Below are 11324 nucleotides of genomic sequence, written 5' to 3'. Positions count from 1 at the left end.
GTCAAGCTCTCTGCACAGCAGGGAACCTGCTTCTTCCTCTCTCTCTGCCTGTCTCTCTGCCTATTTGTGATTTTTCTTTCTGTGTGTCAAATAAATAAATAAAATCTTTAAAATACATATGTGTATGTATTTCACAATGAAGGTAACTAAAATTAATAACATCCATGTTTAGGAATACTATGAAATACTATATAACCAATAAAAGAATTGGGTAAATCTATGAGTAAGATTGTGAAGAGATGTACTTACATATCACTCAGATTCAGCCTTGTGCTTTCATGTATTTGTAGTACATACATTTTCACCACTGAATAATATTTCACTATGTGAATATACTATATTTATTATTGTAACAACAGATAATTTGGTTGTTTCTTGTTTGGGGCAATTACAAATAATAATCTATAAGCAGTCATAGGGATCTCTCCAATTATATATTATATATACATATATCTATACATATATACATATATATATTATATACATCATCTGATGCACATGTACACATTTTGCTCTTGAAACTAGTTTCTAGTTTCTAGAAACTAGAAAGAATTACTAACTGGCAGAGTATGCAAATGACCAACTATACAAGGTAGTGCCAAATTTGTTTTCCAAAGGGAGTAACCCCATTGATTTCATAGCAGCAATGTACAGAAGATTCTGTTGCTCACAACCTCTCCAACATCTGATATTTCAATTAAACAGTGTAAGATGGTATCTACTTGTGGTGTGCATTTCGCTCACTGTTGATGGATTGAACAACTATTCATAATTTTATTGGACATATGTGTTTCCTTTTCTGAGCAATATACCTTTCTAACTATTGTTCATTTGTCTCCTGGGTGGTTTGTCCTTTTAAAAAATTGTGTAAGTTCTTTATATATTCTTTTTTAAAAAGATTTTACTTATTTATTTGACAGACAGAGATCACAAGTAGGCAGAGAGGCAGGCAGAGAGAGAGGGGGAGAAGCAGGCTCCCCGCTGAGCAGAGAGCCTGATGCGGGGCTTGATCCCAGGTCCCTGAGATCATGACCTGAGCCGAAGGCAGAGGCTCGACCCACTGAGCCACCCAGTTGCCCCATATTTTGAGAACATTTATATTTTAAAATATAAAGATAGGAGGTATAAAGGTCAATAGATACAGATTTCTGAGAAGACTCTGAAATGGACTTAGTTTTTCTGGACTTCTGAGGAAGTTCCCATTTATTTATTTTGTCTAATTTCATCTTGGGCTTTCGTTTTCCAAGAGGAACACACATCACCAACACTTACTCTGATTTATACTCTGGTTTACACCACTACTCTGGTTACAGCTTTACACTTACCCTGGTCGCAGTTAGCATCACATGTTAGCTCTGAAAAGGAAAAGCCAGAAAGGAGGGGGCCAGCCACAGACTGGTCATATTTGGGTTCAGAATGGAAGTGGGACAATGAGAAACGGAGAATGTTTAATCGGGGGAATAAGAAGGGAAAGGCAGGGGAAAGTGGCAGTAAGTTAAAGAGGACACATATGCGCACGCAAAAAGGAATTTCCTACATAATTAAATGAATTCATATTCAGAAAGGAAAGGAAGAAACCCGAATATGAACACAAGAAAAGGTATGAAAATAAAAATTTTCATACAGCCCCATGCACCAACCTCTAGTTGGTCTACTAGGCCAGGGCAACAACTTTTTGTTGAAAGCCATGTATTCAAGATGGGCAGAAGGAACGAAGGGCAGTGACCTACCAACTGTATATACTGGAAAGAACAAATCAGGCATCTGCAATTCAGAGAGTGCTTCTCTTTCCCTAGATTCTAAAATAATACCCCCCTTCCTGCCTCCCCATCTCTCGTCCCTGCCCCTGCGAACATTGCAATCATTGTGGATTCTGCTCCCTGACCTGGGTCAGCTTCCATAATCCAAACTAACCACTCCTTTGTTACCAGCTGTTTCACACAATTGTCCTTCACCTGCCAGGAGCTTGGCACTTTGGCAAACACTGCACAGCAAAATCGTTCCACCTTGATTGCACAGGCATATCCATGGAGGGCCCCTTGATCATGCACTTCAAGGAATTTGACAGAGTATTTTATCTCATGCCTCTGTGTGCAGAAGTGATGGACAGGTAGCTTCCTAATACAGTAACCAATAGAATTACTCAAGGCGACAAGATCTATTTCCTCCTTTTCACATCCAATGACTTAATTAGTCTCATCATGCACACCAAAAATTATATAACCTCCTTCAGTATTTGCAAGTGCAGAAACACAACTGGGGAGACTCTCATTAAAGCACCGGGACACGTCTGTTGAGAACAATGTAAATTCGACATGGAGGGACTTCGTAAAGTTGAACTTTTCTAGGAACTGAAGGTGAGTTCTAGCAAATAAAGCAGCAGCTTATGTTACCATCATTTTGTACACCAACCCGAACTTTCTGTGGACTTAACAATTTGGAATCAAGAGTATTCACAAAAGTCTTGAGTTCTCCCTTCGAGGAATGCCAGTGCTTCCTGAGAATTCATGACATCAGCTGATGCTCTGTATCTATGGTACAAATTGGAGGACAAGGTTGCCGGTCATACACCAGAAGCCTCAGCATTCCATGACTTCACAAAAGCCAGAAAGAGGTCTCCTTGCTGCATCTCATCTAAAGAGCCTTTAAAAATGGAAGGCATTTTCAGTCCTACTCCATGAATTTCATAATTGTAGTTTTTTTTAAAGATTTTATTTATTTATTCGACAGACAGAGATCACAAGTAGGCAGAGAGGCAAGGCAGAGAGAGAGGAGGAAGCAGGCTCCCCACTGAGCAGAGAGCCTGATGCAGGACTCGATCCCAGGACCCTGAGATCACGACCTGAGCTGAAGGCAGAGGTTTTAACCCACTGAGCCACCCAGGTGCCCCCATAATTATAGTTTTTGTTCTCAATCTCAGCCTTAACCACTCCACCACCAGCATTAAGCAGAGCGCATATTGCATTCATGATGATTTTATTCTGTCTCTTTTGCTATTGAGGCTTCATTTCTTTCCTTTGCTAATTCCCAAGGATGATTTTTCCTGCATTTAAGACACATTCGGCTAAGTTTTTTTCCAAATCCACCTTGGCACTCATCTTCTCAGCACTTGTCCTAGTTCTGCCCTGAAAGTTTCTCCTAAAATAACAAGAAGATAAGATCATTAGAATGGGACAAGAATAGGGGAAGTGGGGAAACTGACAGCTTGAGGCCACTTTTCTGAAGTTGGTCACTTCCTTTATGCCCAGAGTTTGAAGCAGGCTCATGCATGAAATAAGTGTGGAGGATGGGGGGAGGAGCTAAGTCTGCTGGAAGCCCACTACCACCAGAGAAATGATCAAGAGGCTATTTTTGTGTTGTAATTTTAGAAACCGTTTGTGCCAAGATCTCTGAGAGGCAGCATCTCCGAAATCACCTGCAGAAAACAAGAAATTATAGATACCTGAAGACTGGAGCTGGAATGCAAATGGAAAGTTTTCACTGTTAGAGGTGTCTCTGGGGTGTGCTGATGTTTATTATTTTTCTTGGTGCTCCTTCTCCCCCTACTGAGACCTGGGAAATTCTTGGATTATTTTATAGCCCAATTTAAAGAAGGAGCAAACTGGATTGAGTTGGTAATTTGTCATTGTTGCTACAGAACAGACCCTTTAGCTTTCCCTGGTCCAAGCAGTACTCATCTCTTGAAAAAATATATCTAAATTAAATATAAGTATATATATAATTTGTTTGAAACTAACAGACAAATTATTGACTATTTGGATCAACCAAACTGGCAGGTAGAGGTGGGCTTTTGACACTGCTTAAACTTCACCTGTCAACAAGGAGCCTCAGATGAGGTCAAGTTGAGTGACCGTGGGCAGACACACCACAGGACAGAAGGGCAAGGGAGAGATGCACATCTCCAAGCTGCCAATCTTTGATTCACCTGTGGCAACTGAGGAAAGAGAAGGAGCAACTAGACCACTTCACACATCATTACACAATCCTCTATCAAGGGATACCTCACTGTGAACCAAGCTCTCACACTATCTCACACTCGCCCTAACTTCCTTCTTCAAAAGCTGGATGCTGGGTACAAAAGATGCAACCCAAGAGAGAAGCAAACACAAGGCCCTGGACAAGTGTGAAGGGAGACCCCAGAGTGACAGCCTTGGGGCAGGCCCGGAGGATCACCAGCCAGAATGGGAGCAAGATGGCAGCAGCTGTCAGTGGGTGGCAGGTGAGACCACACAACCGGCAGACAATTTAAGAGTTAGTCAGTTGAAGAGGTAGAGAGTCTGGGAGTGGAGGAGTAATAGGGACTTAGGAAAATATGAAAACACAAAGATAAGACAACAGTTCTACGTTTAAAATGAAAAAGCATAGAAAAGAAAACATAACCATAAGCCATGATATGGCATAGCTGTAAACAAAATACAGTCACAATAATATCAACTCTGAATATTGTTCTGATTGGAAATGATAATATCATCGTACTGGTGGGATGTGGGGAGGGGTAGTGGAAGTGTGGTAGTGCAGTATGAAAGGGCAGTGAAGTGTAAGGGAGTGAGATCATCAGCTCTAGAAATAATACCTAAATGTAGGCAGGGGAGATGTGTGAGCATGAGCATGTTGTTTAGAAATAAATTTAAAATTGCTGAAAGAAAAAGCATGTTGTTTAGAAATACATTTAAAATTGATGAAAGAAAAAGGTCACTCAATTTCTCACCATCTCTTATGAAACTATGACTTTCAAAACTGCATATAGGAGACTTTCATTCCCAAACAGAACAGAATAACAGGGACCAGGTTACTTTCCTGTCTAAAACAATGAAAACATTTTAAAAGAAATAATGACTGGAAATTTTCCAAATTCAATGTAACTTCTAAAAAATTAAGATCAAGATCCAAGATATTCTACAAGCTCCAAGTACTAGAAACACACAGAAAACTATGCCAAAATTGCATCATAATTTAGTTGATCAAAGCCAATGCTAAAGAAAAAATCTTCAAAGCAACAAGAGGAAAAAGATACATTACACACAGAAGAACAAAGGATGACATTAGAATTTTTTGTCAGAAACAAAGCAAGATAATGGATCAACATCTTTAAACCAAGGAAAGAAGGAAAGAAAACTATGAACCTAGAGTTCTATACCCAGGGAGAATATCTTTCAGTTAACAACAAAAAGACCATCCAATTTTTTAAGTGGACCAAGGACTTGAATAGATATTTCTCCAAACAAGAGGTACAAAGGCCAATAAGCACAGGAAATGGTGTTAATATTATTAGTCATTAGGGAAATGCAAAACACACCACAATGAGATACCACCTCACACCTATTAGGATGGTGATGATGATGATGATGACACTGATGATTATGATGGTGGTGGTGATAAAAGGAAAATAACACGTGTCAGTGAGGATTTGGAGAAAATGGGATCAGAATACACTGCTGGTGGGCATGTAAAATGAGGCAGCCATTGTGGAAAGTAGTTTGGAGAGTCTTCAAAAAGTTAAACATAGAATTACCATATGACCCAGAAAATCCTACTCTTAAGTACTTACCAAACAATTAAAAACAGGTACTCAAATCCTCTAGACTCAAATAGGTCATGAATATTCATAGCAGAACTATTCCCAATAGCCATCAGGTGGAAATAACTCAAATACCTATCGGCAGATGAATGGATAAACAAAATATGCTAACAATCCATTCAATAGAATGTTTTTCAGTCATAAAAAGGAATGAGTCGGGGCGCCTGGGTGGCTCAGTGGGTTAAAGCCTCTGCCTTCGGCTCAGGTCATGATCTCAGGTTCCTGGGATTGAGCCCCGCATCAGGCTCTCTGCTCAGCGGGGAACCTGCTTCCTCCTCTCTCTCTGCCTGCTTCTCTGCCTGCTTGTGATCTCTGTCTGTCAAATAAATAAAATCTTAAAAAAAAAATGAATGCGTCATTGATACATGCTTCAACATGGATGAACCTTGAAAGCATTATGCTAAGTGAAAGAAGCCAGACACAACAGGTCACCACTATGGACTGTATGTTTATATCCCTCTAGAATTCATATGTTGAAACCCTAACCCCTATTGGAATGGATTAACAGGTGGGGCTTTAAGGGGTAACTAGAGGCGATTGGAGTGGAGCCCTCATGATTAGATTAGTGTCTTTATAAGAAGAGACACAAGAGAGCTTGTTTCCTCTCTGCTCTTTCCACCATGGCAGCTGTCTGCAAACCAGGAAGAGTTTCCTCAACAGATACCACATCTGCCAGCACCTTGATCTTAGACTTCCTAGCCACCAGAATTGTGATAAATAAACGTTTCTTGTGTAAACCTCCCAATCTATGGTCTTTTTGCCATAGCAGCCTGAACTAAGACAGTCACATACTAGAAAATTTCATTTATGAGAAATAGCCAGAATGGACGAAATCACTGAAACAGAAAGAAGATGGTTAATTGCCAAAGACTTGGGGAACAGGGAAATGGTAAGTAGCTGCTCAGTGGGGTTTTATCTGGGTGTGATGAAAATGTTCTGAAGCTTGATGGAGGTGGTGGTTGTACAATATTGTGAATGTACTAAATGCTGCTGATTTGTTCACTTTAAAATGGTGAATTTTTGTTACATGAGTTTCATCTCGATTTTAAAAATTTATCAGAAAAGAAGGCAAACTAAAAACTTTCTCAGATGTATAAAAGCTGAAAGAGTTTATTAAGAATTCAATGTATGAAATGGTGCAGAAAGTCTTCAATCAGGAAGAAAATGATGCTCGTTGGGAGATGAATATATACAAAGCAAGGAAGACCACTGGAAACTGTAGCTACAGGGGTAAACAGATAAGATATTTTAGAGATTTAACACTCTCAAAGAAGAATTAGACTGGAATGCTAACATCAACTGATTTCAATTAATTAACTTATTATACTGTTACAGTAACCAAGATAGTGTAGAAACAATACAAAGACAAATAGATTCATGAAATAAAGAAGTCTGGAAATAGACCCACATATATATGGATAACAAGTATAATTTTTTTCAACAAATAGGATTCAAACAATTGGATACCCACATATGAAAGAAATGAATTCCTATTTGACACCATTTACAAAAATGTATTTAATATGTGTCCTAAAAGTGAAGTGGGATAAATCCGAGGGGGAGACGATCCATGAGAGACTGTGGACTCTGAGAGACAAACTGAGGGTTTTGGAGGGGAGAGAGGTAGGCGGATGGGTGAGCCTGGTTTTGGGTATTAAAGAGGGCACATATTGCATGGAGCACTGGGTGTGGTGCATAAACAATGAATCTTGGAACGCTGAAAAAATAAAAATAAATAAAAAATAAAAAATAAAAATGACACCAAAAAAATAAAAAGAAATAAAATGTGTCCTAGACCTAAGTGTAAAACCTAAGAGTACGTGGAAGTAAGTGAATACTGCCCAAATGACAATAGTGAGAGGCTATTTTTGCAGAGCTCACTGTGACAAGGGAATCAGGCACCATCACTTGTGATGGCAGAGACTCAAAAGCAGGCAAAGGAATGCAAAAACTTTATAGGGAGAGAGAGAGAGAGGAGGCTCAGGGATTCTCTGATTTGAGGTTGTTGTTCCAGGGAAACTGGAAATGAGCTTACTAGAAGTGGGACATCTTCTGTGACTGGTTTAGGAGCTTGTTTAGCTTTCTTTGTTTCGTTCTGAGTTGGAAGCTGAGGCAACTATCAGAGAAGCTAGAAGTTATTAACTAAGTCCCAGGGCACCTGGGTGGTGCAGTCAGTTAAGGCACCAACTCTCGGTTTCAGCTCAGGTCAGGACAGGGCCCTGAGATGGAGCCCTTGGTCAGCTCTGTGCTCAGTGCGGAGTGTGCTTGGGTTTCTCCCTCCCTTTCCCTCAGCCCCACCCTCGCCCTTGTGCGCACGTTCTCTGTCTCAAACAAATAAATAAATCTTAAAATTAAGAAGAAAAAAATCAAGCCCTGACCACTTTTGCTGCAAGGGTTGTGGTTTGACTTCCAGAGGTGGTTACTGCAGCATTTTGGGCCAAGAGTTCTGTGTTTAGGGGTGCCTGGGGGACTCAGTCAGTTAAATGACCAACTCTTGATTTTGGCTCAGGTCACCATCTCAGGGTCATGAGATCCAGCCCTGTATGGGATTCTGTGCTGGGGTAGAGCCTGCTTAAGATTCTCTCTCATTCTTTCCCTCCCCATCCCTTCAACATGCCCTCTCTTTCCCTTTAAAAAAAAAAAAAAAAAAGAGTTCTGTGCTTATGTATGGTTTGGCCCATGTCCATTTATATATTTAGCCTCTCAACCTCAAAACTTCTAGAGGCAAACATAGGAGAAAATATTCTTACCTTGGGTTTGGCAAACATTTTTTAAAGATGTTACTAAATGTATACTGCATAAAAGCAAAAAATTAATGTATATGGGATTGGAAGAACATCTTTTTGAAAGGCACCTGTAAAGAAATACAAGTCCCTGACCAGAAGAAAATATTTGCAAGTGATATATCAGATAAATAATTGGTATCTAGATTAGATATAGAACTCTTAGAAGGGGAGAATAAGAAAATAGAGACCCCGACTTAAAAATGAATAAAAGATTTGAACAGATATTTCACCAAAGAAGATATACAGAGAGCAAATATTATATATGGAGATATATGGATATATGGAGAATTCATGCAATATTGCTCAATATCATCAGTCATTAGGGAAATGCCAATTAAAACGAGAATGAGGGGCGCCTGGATGGCTCAGTGGCTTAAAGCCTCTGCCTTCGGCTCGGGTCATGATCTTGGGGTCCTGGAATCGAGTCCCACATCGGGCTCTCTGCTCCACGGGGGGCCTGCTTCCTCCTCTCTCTCTCTCTCTGCCTGCCTCTCTGCCTACTTGTGATCTCTGTCAAATAAATAAATAAAATCTTCTAAAAAATTAAAATTAAAAAATAAAACAACAATGAGATGTGCCTCCTATTACTGAAATTTTTCCATAGAAACTGTATCTTTGATAGGATTATGTATTGGAGTCCTAAATTATGCATACTCCAGACGGACACCTTGGTATGTCCCATGTTCAGTTGCTAGTAACTGCCATTCTACCCTATCTTTTCCCTTGCAAATTATGAATCTGTACTTATCAGTCCTGCCAAGTCCCCTGTCAGTGGCAATCTAGTGCTTGGATGGAAAACAGCAGGACCTCCTAACCGCCAGTGAAAATGGCCTCAACGAGTAAGAAAAAAATGTTCTCCCTTCCAACACAGGTGCATAAAAGCAGGAAGTATTCCATTTCACAAAGTGGCCCTTGTTGATTCCTTTCTTTCTTTCTTTCTTTCTTTCTTTCTTTCTTTCTTTCTTTTTTTAACCCTAGCAGGGGAATCCTCAAAGACGCCTGGTCTTCAGAGACTTGCTCTGGCCCATGGTCATGTCCATCATGTCCATCAGCCTGAAGAGATACTGTAACTATGAATGATTCTGTACTTAAGGTCTTGTTGCTATGGCAATAATACTGAAATTGATTTCTGTTTTCTGATAGGCATGACCACCTGTGCATTTTCATAATCAGGCTGGGAACCCATGGTGATATTTCACTCTTCTTGGATTTGCAAGTAGGTACCAAAACTTATGATTGTTTATATTCTTATTTCAACAAAAGGGTTGAAAAGTCTTGTGATATTTTAAGGAACACTTCCGAAGGGCGGACGCTCGGGCTTAGCTGTTCATCTGGCCAAAGGAACTCTCCACCCCACCCACCTCCCCACCCCCGCCCCAGCAGACTGAAGAGGAACCTGTTTCTGTTCCTTGTAAGGCCGGAATAGGCTCACCAACATTAGTCAAGGCCCCCAACTCCCTGTAGAAGTTTTGCTCTGAGATCTGCCATCAATGGGGGGGTCGGGGTGTCTGGCATCCCCTCCATCCATCACTGGTCTTCAAGGATTCCCTTCTGGGTCCTATGTCCGTAGTCTGCAAAAGGGGGAATGGAGGCCCTCACCGCAGCCTAGCCTGTGTGGACAGAACCCACGGGCGTTCTATTAGCCATTTAATGGGGAATACACGGCTTCGCGGACCTTTCCGGGAGTCCTCCCACCCTGTCCCATGCTGTTACTGTTTGAAGCCCCTGGCTTCCAGGGGCTTCCAGGCATCCTCGGAACACAGCCTCTTGTAATAAGAAGGACACTAACTCTATTTATCCCCAGACTACAACCTCACTGGCTTCACGTTCAGGAGTCGCGAAAACTGATTTGGTTCTTTCCTCGAAAGTTCTTCGCACTCTTGAACAGTTTAAGGAAAATTTTACCGAGCGCGGTTTGGATAGATCCCGGCTGTAGGGCAGCGCGCCTCTCCCTGCTCCCCTGCTCACCCGGCGTTTCGCAGCCTCCCAGCTCCCGGATCCCCCACTGCTCGCCTGTCGTTGGAAGTTGCTAGGGACCGCAGACCAAACCTCCCGAGCGGGAAAGGAGCCCAGAGGAGCTCGGGAAGCCGAACTTTTGGAGCATCTGTGCAAACGAGCGCAGGGGACTCCTTACCGTCATCGTTTCTACTGCGCAGAGCTCCTCACTCCAGAAGGTCCCAAAGCCTCCCAAAGTCCACTACCGAGACTTTGGCTGTGCAGTGTCCCGGGCCTTATATCAGCTGAACTCAGTGATCCCTCACAGGGCGGGGCACCGCGCGGGAAACAGGGGAAAAGCCCACCAGTACCGTTTCTGTAGACCCGTTCCCCAAGTACAACTCCTTGGTTACCTTTGCTCAATACAGGTGGGGTTGTTGTTGGTTTTTTGTTTTTTGGGTGTTGTTGTTGTTGTTGTTTTGTTTTGTGGGGTTTTTTTTGTTTTGTTTTGTTTTTTGGAGGGAGAGTGGTAATCTTCTTTATTGCTCCTCTCTGTTCTCTGAGTAATTTTTTAAAGCTTGCAGTTCTCGCCTCCCCCACACCCCCCACTCGGGGAGGGAGATTCGGGTGCAGCCCCACGTCCACTAGTCCTCGCCAGCCGGGCTCCAGCCATTCCCCGAGCGGCCCAGGCTCCCGCGGCGCGCTCCGCAGGTGTCTCCTCCCAAGGCCTCAGCCCCTGAATTCCTCCTCTCCTTGCGGCATCTGGGGCCCCGGCTCTGTTCCCGGGAAATAAGCAGGAGGCAATGTTGCGTCAAGCGGGAGGCAGAAAATTAAGCCTCCGCCTTCTCGCATCCCCCCACCCACCCCAATTCGAGAAATTTGATTCTGCCTCCTTTTGCGGGTGCTTTAATTTGTAAAAGGGGTGATGACCGGACCCCGAGAACGGCCGCGGGTGTCGCCACTTGGGGGAGCCCCGGCAGCCTCCCGACGATGGTATTTTGGCGGAAAAAATGAGAAATTGTCCT

At 42.2% G+C, this 11324-nt stretch overlaps 1 pseudogene; it reads right to left on the bottom strand.

Annotated features, from left to right (window-relative positions):
• Nucleotides 1-1349: 1349 nt before the first annotated feature.
• LOC116576912 lies at nt 1350-10380 on the bottom strand (annotated as a pseudogene).
• Nucleotides 10381-11324: the final 944 nt, after the last annotated feature.

This window comes from Mustela erminea, chromosome 18 (assembly GCF_009829155.1).
Source record: "Mustela erminea isolate mMusErm1 chromosome 18, mMusErm1.Pri, whole genome shotgun sequence".
In the NCBI taxonomy this organism is placed as follows: domain Eukaryota; kingdom Metazoa; phylum Chordata; class Mammalia; order Carnivora; family Mustelidae; genus Mustela; species Mustela erminea.
This window is presented reverse-complemented; position numbering and strand designations above follow the sequence as displayed.